This window comes from Misgurnus anguillicaudatus, chromosome 6 (genome assembly GCF_027580225.2).
Source record: "Misgurnus anguillicaudatus chromosome 6, ASM2758022v2, whole genome shotgun sequence".
Classification (NCBI taxonomy): domain Eukaryota; kingdom Metazoa; phylum Chordata; class Actinopteri; order Cypriniformes; family Cobitidae; genus Misgurnus; species Misgurnus anguillicaudatus.
In genome coordinates, this window is record NC_073342.2 from 4,679,144 (window position 1) to 4,688,499 (window position 9,356).

A 9,356-nucleotide genomic window follows, 5' to 3' on the forward strand; every position below is an offset into this window, starting at 1 on the left:
TACGGGATTTCATTACCATGACCTGTTAGCTACTCTTTGGTCTATGGACAGGGTAAATATTACTAGAATGCCAGAATGAGCAGGTAACTGCTTCAGCCTTCAAACAGAGTGCGTATTATCTATTTAAGTGGAGAAATCTTGCTTCTGCTTGAGACTCTCTTTACTTCAGGAAAAGCAGTCTTCATCCAAAACGTCACCAGAGAGGCAACGTTTCTAAGCTCAAGGAAATGTAGCTACGTCTACGTAACATGCCGAAGTGACTCTTGAGCTGCACGAGAAAGAGCACATTTGACAAAACGTGAGCCTGCCAGTGAAAACCCAGCTAAAATCTTTTTTGTGATTTGGTCTTTTCTACATAAAACCGTCCAACATAAATAAAGGGTGTCGTGTGAAAACGTCACCGTGATATCCTTGGTAGTGATTGCCCGACCGAGGGGCGAAATCAATGCGATGTCAAGTACCGGAATCAAACTTTGACGCTTTTAATCTCGGGACTATAAACATCAAAACAAAAAACCACACACAACAAACTTCTCTTTTGCAACAAAGTCGTAAGTCTCTCAAGAGACTGGCAAAAATTGCCAAAGCTGACTGTATTTCAAGTCATCCTGGCGGGGTATTGGGTAAAGTTTTCAACCAGCAATGATCACGCCTCGGATAAACCTCATAGGCTACGATATTGCCTCTGCGAAAGAATGATGGAAAAGGTCACGACCTCTCCTGTTCACATTCCCGGACGCTGGACGACAGGGTGGTATTCAAGCTTAAAAACTGAAATTAGACTTCAGGTGCTGCTTTGCTGCATGTTGTGCCTTTTCAGCAGGTGAGAGATCTGCACAACAAGTTTGTTCATGATCCGCTTTCTACTTAGAAAAGCAAAAGTGCAAATACACGTTTGAATTATTTAAGGAAAACAATCCGGGGGAGAGAATGGTGGGAATCCCGAAAACAAAGAGGGTGGAGCCATAGTCCTTAACCTCTCGGAAAATGGCTCAGGTCAGGATCAACTGGATTAGCGACGATCTACAACAGTTGAAAACAAAGACCTGTTCCAGCTCTTCTATGGTTTCATGCTGTAAGTGCAGTATGTGGTCAAAACCATATACTTGAGCTGCAGAAATAAAGCAGCTCGTGAGCTGGAACGTACAACAAGAGCAGTCCAAAGCCAGGGAACAGACACTCGTAGTCGGCAGGGTTTGAACCTGCGCGGGGAGACCCCAATGGATTTCAAGTCCATCGCCTTAACCACTCGGCCACGACTACAACAGGGCAACCCCGTGCACGCTCTGGGCCTGGACTGTGCTGAAAAAACCCGAAGGTCAGGCAACAAGCCGATCACAAAAAAGGGCAGGGGCGGCAAGACCCCAGCAGACTTCCCCGGGAAGGGCTGCCGTGACCCGGATTCGAACCGGGGTTGCTGCGGCCACAACGCAGAGTACTAACCACTATACGATCACGGCGTGCCACCGGGCTGCCCAAGAAACCTGCATGCGGGTCTGCCTGAGTACAATGGCCGTGAGGGGGCTGCCGTCTCTATGCAGAAGTCACAATCATTTTTGAGTTTTTTTTAAAAACGGCAAAACCCCTGTCGAAGTAGATTCGGTCCCCGAGGCAGGAAGCTGCCATGAAAGCCAAAGGGAGAAGTCTAAAGACGTAGTCGGCAGGATTCGAACTTGCGCGGGGAGACCCCAATGGATTTCTAGTCCATCGCCTTAACCACTCGGCCACGACTACATGCCGCCACTGTTGGTAAACTTTATTCTTTGGCCGTTCCCTCCGAAACGGAGCTCTAGACACACCAGCACAAAAGGCGATCGAGGTTACTCATCGCCCGAACAGGGACTTGAACCCTGGACCCTCAGATTAAAAGTCTGATGCTCTACCGACTGAGCTATCCGGGCTCACAAAAGAGTCCCAGGGCTTCACGCCTCAGGCAAGTACGGGATTTCATTACCATGACCTGTTAGCTACTCTTTGGTCTATGGACAGGGTAAATATTACTAGAATGCCAGAATGAGCAGGTAACTGCTTCAGCCTTCAAACAGAGTGCGTATTATCTATTTAAGTGGAGAAATCTTGCTTCTGCTTGAGACTCTCTTTACTTCAGGAAAAGCAGTCTTCATCCAAAACGTCACCAGAGAGGCAACGTTTCTAAGCTCAAGGAAATGTAGCTACGTCTACGTAACATGCCGAAGTGACTCTTGAGCTGCACGAGAAAGAGCACATTTGACAAAACGTGAGCCTGCCAGTGAAAACCCAGCTAAAATCTTTTTTGTGATTTGGTCTTTTCTACATAAAACCGTCCAACATAAATAAAGGGTGTCGTGTGAAAACGTCACCGTGATATCCTTGGTAGTGATTGCCCGACCGAGGGGCGAAATCAATGCGATGTCAAGTACCGGAATCAAACTTTGACGCTTTTAATCTCGGGACTATAAACATCAAAACAAAAAACCACACACAACAAACTTCTCTTTTGCAACAAAGTCGTAAGTCTCTCAAGAGACTGGCAAAAATTGCCAAAGCTGACTGTATTTCAAGTCATCCTGGCGGGGTATTGGGTAAAGTTTTCAACCAGCAATGATCACGCCTCGGATAAACCTCATAGGCTACGATATTGCCTCTGCGAAAGAATGATGGAAAAGGTCACGACCTCTCCTGTTCACATTCCCGGACGCTGGACGACAGGGTGGTATTCAAGCTTAAAAACTGAAATTAGACTTCAGGTGCTGCTTTGCTGCATGTTGTGCCTTTTCAGCAGGTGAGAGATCTGCACAACAAGTTTGTTCATGATCCGCTTTCTACTTAGAAAAGCAAAAGTGCAAATACACGTTTGAATTATTTAAGGAAAACAATCCGGGGGAGAGAATGGTGGGAATCCCGAAAACAAAGAGGGTGGAGCCATAGTCCTTAACCTCTCGGAAAATGGCTCAGGTCAGGATCAACTGGATTAGCGACGATCTACAACAGTTGAAAACAAAGACCTGTTCCAGCTCTTCTATGGTTTCATGCTGTAAGTGCAGTATGTGGTCAAAACCATATACTTGAGCTGCAGAAATAAAGCAGCTCGTGAGCTGGAACGTACAACAAGAGCAGTCCAAAGCCAGGGAACAGACACTCGTAGTCGGCAGGGTTTGAACCTGCGCGGGGAGACCCCAATGGATTTCAAGTCCATCGCCTTAACCACTCGGCCACGACTACAACAGGGCAACCCCGTGCACGCTCTGGGCCTGGACTGTGCTGAAAAAACCCGAAGGTCAGGCAACAAGCCGATCACAAAAAAGGGCAGGGGCGGCAAGACCCCAGCAGACTTCCCCGGGAAGGGCTGCCGTGACCCGGATTCGAACCGGGGTTGCTGCGGCCACAACGCAGAGTACTAACCACTATACGATCACGGCGTGCCACCGGGCTGCCCAAGAAACCTGCATGCGGGTCTGCCTGAGTACAATGGCCGTGAGGGGACTGCCGTCTCTATGCAGAAGTCACAATCATTTTTGAGTTTTTTTTAAAAACGGCAAAACCCCTGTCGAAGTAGATTCGGTCCCCGAGGCAGGAAGCTGCCATGAAAGCCAAAGGGAGAAGTCTAAAGACGTAGTCGGCAGGATTCGAACTTGCGCGGGGAGACCCCAATGGATTTCTAGTCCATCGCCTTAACCACTCGGCCACGACTACATGCCGCCAGTGTTGATAAACTTTATTCTTTGGCCGTTCCCTCCGAAACGGAGCTCTAGACACACCAGCACAAAAGGCGATCGAGGTTACTCATCGCCCGAACAGGGACTTGAACCCTGGACCCTCAGATTAAAAGTCTGATGCTCTACCGACTGAGCTATCCGGGCTCACAAAAGAGTCCCAGGGCTTCACGCCTCAGGCAAGTACGGGATTTCATTACCATGACCTGTTAGCTACTCTTTGGTCTATGGACAGGGTAAATATTACTAGAATGCCAGAATGAGCAGGTAACTGCTTCAGCCTTCAAACAGAGTGCGTATTATCTATTTAAGTGGAGAAATCTTGCTTCTGCTTGAGACTCTCTTTACTTCAGGAAAAGCAGTCTTCATCCAAAACGTCACCAGAGAGGCAACGTTTCTAAGCTCAAGGAAATGTAGCTACGTCTACGTAACATGCCGAAGTGACTCTTGAGCTGCACGAGAAAGAGCACATTTGACAAAACGTGAGCCTGCCAGTGAAAACCCAGCTAAAATCTTTTTTGTGATTTGGTCTTTTCTACATAAAACCGTCCAACATAAATAAAGGGTGTCGTGTGAAAACGTCACCGTGATATCCTTGGTAGTGATTGCCCGACCGAGGGGCGAAATCAATGCGATGTCAAGTACCGGAATCAAACTTTGACGCTTTTAATCTCGGGACTATAAACATCAAAACAAAAAACCACACACAACAAACTTCTCTTTTGCAACAAAGTCGTAAGTCTCTCAAGAGACTGGCAAAAATTGCCAAAGCTGACTGTATTTCAAGTCATCCTGGCGGGGTATTGGGTAAAGTTTTCAACCAGCAATGATCACGCCTCGGATAAACCTCATAGGCTACGATATTGCCTCTGCGAAAGAATGATGGAAAAGGTCACGACCTCTCCTGTTCACATTCCCGGACGCTGGACGACAGGGTGGTATTCAAGCTTAAAAACTGAAATTAGACTTCAGGTGCTGCTTTGCTGCATGTTGTGCCTTTTCAGCAGGTGAGAGATCTGCACAACAAGTTTGTTCATGATCCGCTTTCTACTTAGAAAAGCAAAAGTGCAAATACACGTTTGAATTATTTAAGGAAAACAATCCGGGGGAGAGAATGGTGGGAATCCCGAAAACAAAGAGGGTGGAGCCATAGTCCTTAACCTCTCGGAAAATGGCTCAGGTCAGGATCAACTGGATTAGCGACGATCTACAACAGTTGAAAACAAAGACCTGTTCCAGCTCTTCTATGGTTTCATGCTGTAAGTGCAGTATGTGGTCAAAACCATATACTTGAGCTGCAGAAATAAAGCAGCTCGTGAGCTGGAACGTACAACAAGAGCAGTCCAAAGCCAGGGAACAGACACTCGTAGTCGGCAGGGTTTGAACCTGCGCGGGGAGACCCCAATGGATTTCAAGTCCATCGCCTTAACCACTCGGCCACGACTACAACAGGGCAACCCCGTGCACGCTCTGGGCCTGGACTGTGCTGAAAAAAACCCGAAGGTCAGGCAACAAGCCGATCACAAAAAAGGGCAGGGGCGGCAAGACCCCAGCAGACTTCCCCGGGAAGGGCTGCCGTGACCCGGATTCGAACCGGGGTTGCTGCGGCCACAACGCAGAGTACTAACCACTATACGATCACGGCGTGCCACCGGGCTGCCCAAGAAACCTGCATGCGGGTCTGCCTGAGTACAATGGCCGTGAGGGGACTGCCGTCTCTATGCAGAAGTCACAATCATTTTTGAGTTTTTTTTAAAAACGGCAAAACCCCTGTCGAAGTAGATTCGGTCCCCGAGGCAGGAAGCTGCCATGAAAGCCAAAGGGAGAAGTCTAAAGACGTAGTCGGCAGGATTCGAACTTGCGCGGGGAGACCCCAATGGATTTCTAGTCCATCGCCTTAACCACTCGGCCACGACTACATGCCGCCACTGTTGGTAAACTTTATTCTTTGGCCGTTCCCTCCGAAACGGAGCTCTAGACACACCAGCACAAAAGGCGATCGAGGTTACTCATCGCCCGAACAGGGACTTGAACCCTGGACCCTCAGATTAAAAGTCTGATGCTCTACCGACTGAGCTATCCGGGCTCACAAAAGAGTCCCAGGGCTTCACGCCTCAGGCAAGTACGGGATTTCATTACCATGACCTGTTAGCTACTCTTTGGTCTATGGACAGGGTAAATATTACTAGAATGCCAGAATGAGCAGGTAACTGCTTCAGCCTTCAAACAGAGTGCGTATTATCTATTTAAGTGGAGAAATCTTGCTTCTGCTTGAGACTCTCTTTACTTCAGGAAAAGCAGTCTTCATCCAAAACGTCACCAGAGAGGCAACGTTTCTAAGCTCAAGGAAATGTAGCTACGTCTACGTAACATGCCGAAGTGACTCTTGAGCTGCACGAGAAAGAGCACATTTGACAAAACGTGAGCCTGCCAGTGAAAACCCAGCTAAAATCTTTTTTGTGATTTGGTCTTTTCTACATAAAACCGTCCAACATAAATAAAGGGTGTCGTGTGAAAACGTCACCGTGATATCCTTGGTAGTGATTGCCCGACCGAGGGGCGAAATCAATGCGATGTCAAGTACCGGAATCAAACTTTGACGCTTTTAATCTCGGGACTATAAACATCAAAACAAAAAACCACACACAACAAACTTCTCTTTTGCAACAAAGTCGTAAGTCTCTCAAGAGACTGGCAAAAATTGCCAAAGCTGACTGTATTTCAAGTCATCCTGGCGGGGTATTGGGTAAAGTTTTCAACCAGCAATGATCACGCCTCGGATAAACCTCATAGGCTACGATATTGCCTCTGCGAAAGAATGATGGAAAAGGTCACGACCTCTCCTGTTCACATTCCCGGACGCTGGACGACAGGGTGGTATTCAAGCTTAAAAACTGAAATTAGACTTCAGGTGCTGCTTTGCTGCATGTTGTGCCTTTTCAGCAGGTGAGAGATCTGCACAACAAGTTTGTTCATGATCCGCTTTCTACTTAGAAAAGCAAAAGTGCAAATACACGTTTGAATTATTTAAGGAAAACAATCCGGGGGAGAGAATGGTGGGAATCCCGAAAACAAAGAGGGTGGAGCCATAGTCCTTAACCTCTCGGAAAATGGCTCAGGTCAGGATCAACTGGATTAGCGACGATCTACAACAGTTGAAAACAAAGACCTGTTCCAGCTCTTCTATGGTTTCATGCTGTAAGTGCAGTATGTGGTCAAAACCATATACTTGAGCTGCAGAAATAAAGCAGCTCGTGAGCTGGAACGTACAACAAGAGCAGTCCAAAGCCAGGGAACAGACACTCGTAGTCGGCAGGGTTTGAACCTGCGCGGGGAGACCCCAATGGATTTCAAGTCCATCGCCTTAACCACTCGGCCACGACTACAACAGGGCAACCCCGTGCACGCTCTGGGCCTGGACTGTGCTGAAAAAACCCGAAGGTCAGGCAACAAGCCGATCACAAAAAAGGGCAGGGGCGGCAAGACCCCAGCAGACTTCCCCGGGAAGGGCTGCCGTGACCCGGATTCGAACCGGGGTTGCTGCGGCCACAACGCAGAGTACTAACCACTATACGATCACGGCGTGCCACCGGGCTGCCCAAGAAACCTGCATGCGGGTCTGCCTGAGTACAATGGCCGTGAGGGGACTGCCGTCTCTATGCAGAAGTCACAATCATTTTTGAGTTTTTTTTAAAAACGGCAAAACCCCTGTCGAAGTAGATTCGGTCCCCGAGGCAGGAAGCTGCCATGAAAGCCAAAGGGAGAAGTCTAAAGACGTAGTCGGCAGGATTCGAACTTGCGCGGGGAGACCCCAATGGATTTCTAGTCCATCGCCTTAACCACTCGGCCACGACTACATGCCGCCACTGTTGGTAAACTTTATTCTTTGGCCGTTCCCTCCGAAACGGAGCTCTAGACACACCAGCACAAAAGGCGATCGAGGTTACTCATCGCCCGAACAGGGACTTGAACCCTGGACCCTCAGATTAAAAGTCTGATGCTCTACCGACTGAGCTATCCGGGCTCACAAAAGAGTCCCAGGGCTTCACGCCTCAGGCAAGTACGGGATTTCATTACCATGACCTGTTAGCTACTCTTTGGTCTATGGACAGGGTAAATATTACTAGAATGCCAGAATGAGCAGGTAACTGCTTCAGCCTTCAAACAGAGTGCGTATTATCTATTTAAGTGGAGAAATCTTGCTTCTGCTTGAGACTCTCTTTACTTCAGGAAAAGCAGTCTTCATCCAAAACGTCACCAGAGAGGCAACGTTTCTAAGCTCAAGGAAATGTAGCTACGTCTACGTAACATGCCGAAGTGACTCTTGAGCTGCACGAGAAAGAGCACATTTGACAAAACGTGAGCCTGCCAGTGAAAACCCAGCTAAAATCTTTTTTGTGATTTGGTCTTTTCTACATAAAACCGTCCAACATAAATAAAGGGTGTCGTGTGAAAACGTCACCGTGATATCCTTGGTAGTGATTGCCCGACCGAGGGGCGAAATCAATGCGATGTCAAGTACCGGAATCAAACTTTGACGCTTTTAATCTCGGGACTATAAACATCAAAACAAAAAACCACACACAACAAACTTCTCTTTTGCAACAAAGTCGTAAGTCTCTCAAGAGACTGGCAAAAATTGCCAAAGCTGACTGTATTTCAAGTCATCCTGGCGGGGTATTGGGTAAAGTTTTCAACCAGCAATGATCACGCCTCGGATAAACCTCATAGGCTACGATATTGCCTCTGCGAAAGAATGATGGAAAAGGTCACGACCTCTCCTGTTCACATTCCCGGACGCTGGACGACAGGGTGGTATTCAAGCTTAAAAACTGAAATTAGACTTCAGGTGCTGCTTTGCTGCATGTTGTGCCTTTTCAGCAGGTGAGAGATCTGCACAACAAGTTTGTTCATGATCCGCTTTCTACTTAGAAAAGCAAAAGTGCAAATACACGTTTGAATTATTTAAGGAAAACAATCCGGGGGAGAGAATGGTGGGAATCCCGAAAACAAAGAGGGTGGAGCCATAGTCCTTAACCTCTCGGAAAATGGCTCAGGTCAGGATCAACTGGATTAGCGACGATCTACAACAGTTGAAAACAAAGACCTGTTCCAGCTCTTCTATGGTTTCATGCTGTAAGTGCAGTATGTGGTCAAAACCATATACTTGAGCTGCAGAAATAAAGCAGCTCGTGAGCTGGAACGTACAACAAGAGCAGTCCAAAGCCAGGGAACAGACACTCGTAGTCGGCAGGGTTTGAACCTGCGCGGGGAGACCCCAATGGATTTCAAGTCCATCGCCTTAACCACTCGGCCACGACTACAACAGGGCAACCCCGTGCACGCTCTGGGCCTGGACTGTGCTGAAAAAACCCGAAGGTCAGGCAACAAGCCGATCACAAAAAAGGGCAGGGGCGGCAAGACCCCAGCAGACTTCCCCGGGAAGGGCTGCCGTGACCCGGATTCGAACCGGGGTTGCTGCGGCCACAACGCAGAGTACTAACCACTATACGATCACGGCGTGCCACCGGGCTGCCCAAGAAACCTGCATGCGGGTCTGCCTGAGTACAATGGCCGTGAGGGGACTGCCGTCTCTATGCAGAAGTCACAATCATTTTTGAGTTTTTTTTAAAAACGGCAAAACCCCTGTCGAAGTAGATTCGG

At 48.1% G+C, this 9,356-nt stretch overlaps 23 non-coding genes across 23 annotated transcripts; all 23 read right to left on the reverse strand.

The window, feature by feature from the left end:
- Nucleotides 1-556: 556 nt before the first annotated feature.
- Nucleotides 557-697, reverse strand: LOC129435916 (U4 spliceosomal RNA). Its single transcript, XR_008641672.1, has one exon. It is a non-coding gene; the product is annotated as a U4 spliceosomal RNA (small nuclear RNA).
- A 484-nt stretch (nt 698-1,181) lies between these two features.
- trnas-uga (transfer RNA serine (anticodon UGA)) lies at nt 1,182-1,263 on the reverse strand. The gene has a single exon. It is a non-coding gene; the product is annotated as a tRNA-Ser (tRNA).
- Nucleotides 1,264-1,388: 125 nt separating this feature from the next.
- Nucleotides 1,389-1,460, reverse strand: trnah-gug (transfer RNA histidin (anticodon GUG)). Its single transcript has one exon. It is a non-coding gene; the product is annotated as a tRNA-His (tRNA).
- Nucleotides 1,461-1,652: 192 nt separating this feature from the next.
- Nucleotides 1,653-1,734, reverse strand: trnas-aga (transfer RNA serine (anticodon AGA)). Its single transcript has one exon. It is a non-coding gene; the product is annotated as a tRNA-Ser (tRNA).
- Nucleotides 1,735-1,828: 94 nt separating this feature from the next.
- On the reverse strand, nt 1,829-1,901 carry trnak-uuu (transfer RNA lysine (anticodon UUU)). The gene has a single exon. It is a non-coding gene; the product is annotated as a tRNA-Lys (tRNA).
- A 593-nt stretch (nt 1,902-2,494) lies between these two features.
- Nucleotides 2,495-2,635, reverse strand: LOC129435917 (U4 spliceosomal RNA). The gene has a single exon (XR_008641673.1). It is a non-coding gene; the product is annotated as a U4 spliceosomal RNA (small nuclear RNA).
- Nucleotides 2,636-3,119: 484 nt separating this feature from the next.
- On the reverse strand, nt 3,120-3,201 carry trnas-uga (transfer RNA serine (anticodon UGA)). The gene has a single exon. It is a non-coding gene; the product is annotated as a tRNA-Ser (tRNA).
- Nucleotides 3,202-3,326: 125 nt separating this feature from the next.
- On the reverse strand, nt 3,327-3,398 carry trnah-gug (transfer RNA histidin (anticodon GUG)). Its single transcript has one exon. It is a non-coding gene; the product is annotated as a tRNA-His (tRNA).
- Nucleotides 3,399-3,590: 192 nt separating this feature from the next.
- Nucleotides 3,591-3,672, reverse strand: trnas-aga (transfer RNA serine (anticodon AGA)). The gene has a single exon. It is a non-coding gene; the product is annotated as a tRNA-Ser (tRNA).
- Nucleotides 3,673-3,766: 94 nt separating this feature from the next.
- Nucleotides 3,767-3,839, reverse strand: trnak-uuu (transfer RNA lysine (anticodon UUU)). The gene has a single exon. It is a non-coding gene; the product is annotated as a tRNA-Lys (tRNA).
- Nucleotides 3,840-4,432: 593 nt separating this feature from the next.
- Nucleotides 4,433-4,573, reverse strand: LOC129435902 (U4 spliceosomal RNA). The gene has a single exon (XR_008641658.1). It is a non-coding gene; the product is annotated as a U4 spliceosomal RNA (small nuclear RNA).
- Nucleotides 4,574-5,057: 484 nt separating this feature from the next.
- Nucleotides 5,058-5,139, reverse strand: trnas-uga (transfer RNA serine (anticodon UGA)). The gene has a single exon. It is a non-coding gene; the product is annotated as a tRNA-Ser (tRNA).
- Nucleotides 5,140-5,265: 126 nt separating this feature from the next.
- Nucleotides 5,266-5,337, reverse strand: trnah-gug (transfer RNA histidin (anticodon GUG)). The gene has a single exon. It is a non-coding gene; the product is annotated as a tRNA-His (tRNA).
- A 192-nt stretch (nt 5,338-5,529) lies between these two features.
- Nucleotides 5,530-5,611, reverse strand: trnas-aga (transfer RNA serine (anticodon AGA)). Its single transcript has one exon. It is a non-coding gene; the product is annotated as a tRNA-Ser (tRNA).
- A 94-nt stretch (nt 5,612-5,705) lies between these two features.
- Nucleotides 5,706-5,778, reverse strand: trnak-uuu (transfer RNA lysine (anticodon UUU)). The gene has a single exon. It is a non-coding gene; the product is annotated as a tRNA-Lys (tRNA).
- A 593-nt stretch (nt 5,779-6,371) lies between these two features.
- LOC129449296 (U4 spliceosomal RNA) lies at nt 6,372-6,512 on the reverse strand. The gene has a single exon (XR_008646051.1). It is a non-coding gene; the product is annotated as a U4 spliceosomal RNA (small nuclear RNA).
- A 484-nt stretch (nt 6,513-6,996) lies between these two features.
- trnas-uga (transfer RNA serine (anticodon UGA)) lies at nt 6,997-7,078 on the reverse strand. The gene has a single exon. It is a non-coding gene; the product is annotated as a tRNA-Ser (tRNA).
- Nucleotides 7,079-7,203: 125 nt separating this feature from the next.
- On the reverse strand, nt 7,204-7,275 carry trnah-gug (transfer RNA histidin (anticodon GUG)). Its single transcript has one exon. It is a non-coding gene; the product is annotated as a tRNA-His (tRNA).
- A 192-nt stretch (nt 7,276-7,467) lies between these two features.
- On the reverse strand, nt 7,468-7,549 carry trnas-aga (transfer RNA serine (anticodon AGA)). Its single transcript has one exon. It is a non-coding gene; the product is annotated as a tRNA-Ser (tRNA).
- A 94-nt stretch (nt 7,550-7,643) lies between these two features.
- Nucleotides 7,644-7,716, reverse strand: trnak-uuu (transfer RNA lysine (anticodon UUU)). The gene has a single exon. It is a non-coding gene; the product is annotated as a tRNA-Lys (tRNA).
- A 593-nt stretch (nt 7,717-8,309) lies between these two features.
- On the reverse strand, nt 8,310-8,450 carry LOC129434663 (U4 spliceosomal RNA). The gene has a single exon (XR_008640934.1). It is a non-coding gene; the product is annotated as a U4 spliceosomal RNA (small nuclear RNA).
- Nucleotides 8,451-8,934: 484 nt separating this feature from the next.
- trnas-uga (transfer RNA serine (anticodon UGA)) lies at nt 8,935-9,016 on the reverse strand. Its single transcript has one exon. It is a non-coding gene; the product is annotated as a tRNA-Ser (tRNA).
- A 125-nt stretch (nt 9,017-9,141) lies between these two features.
- Nucleotides 9,142-9,213, reverse strand: trnah-gug (transfer RNA histidin (anticodon GUG)). The gene has a single exon. It is a non-coding gene; the product is annotated as a tRNA-His (tRNA).
- Between the last annotated feature and the right edge of the window lie 143 nt (nt 9,214-9,356).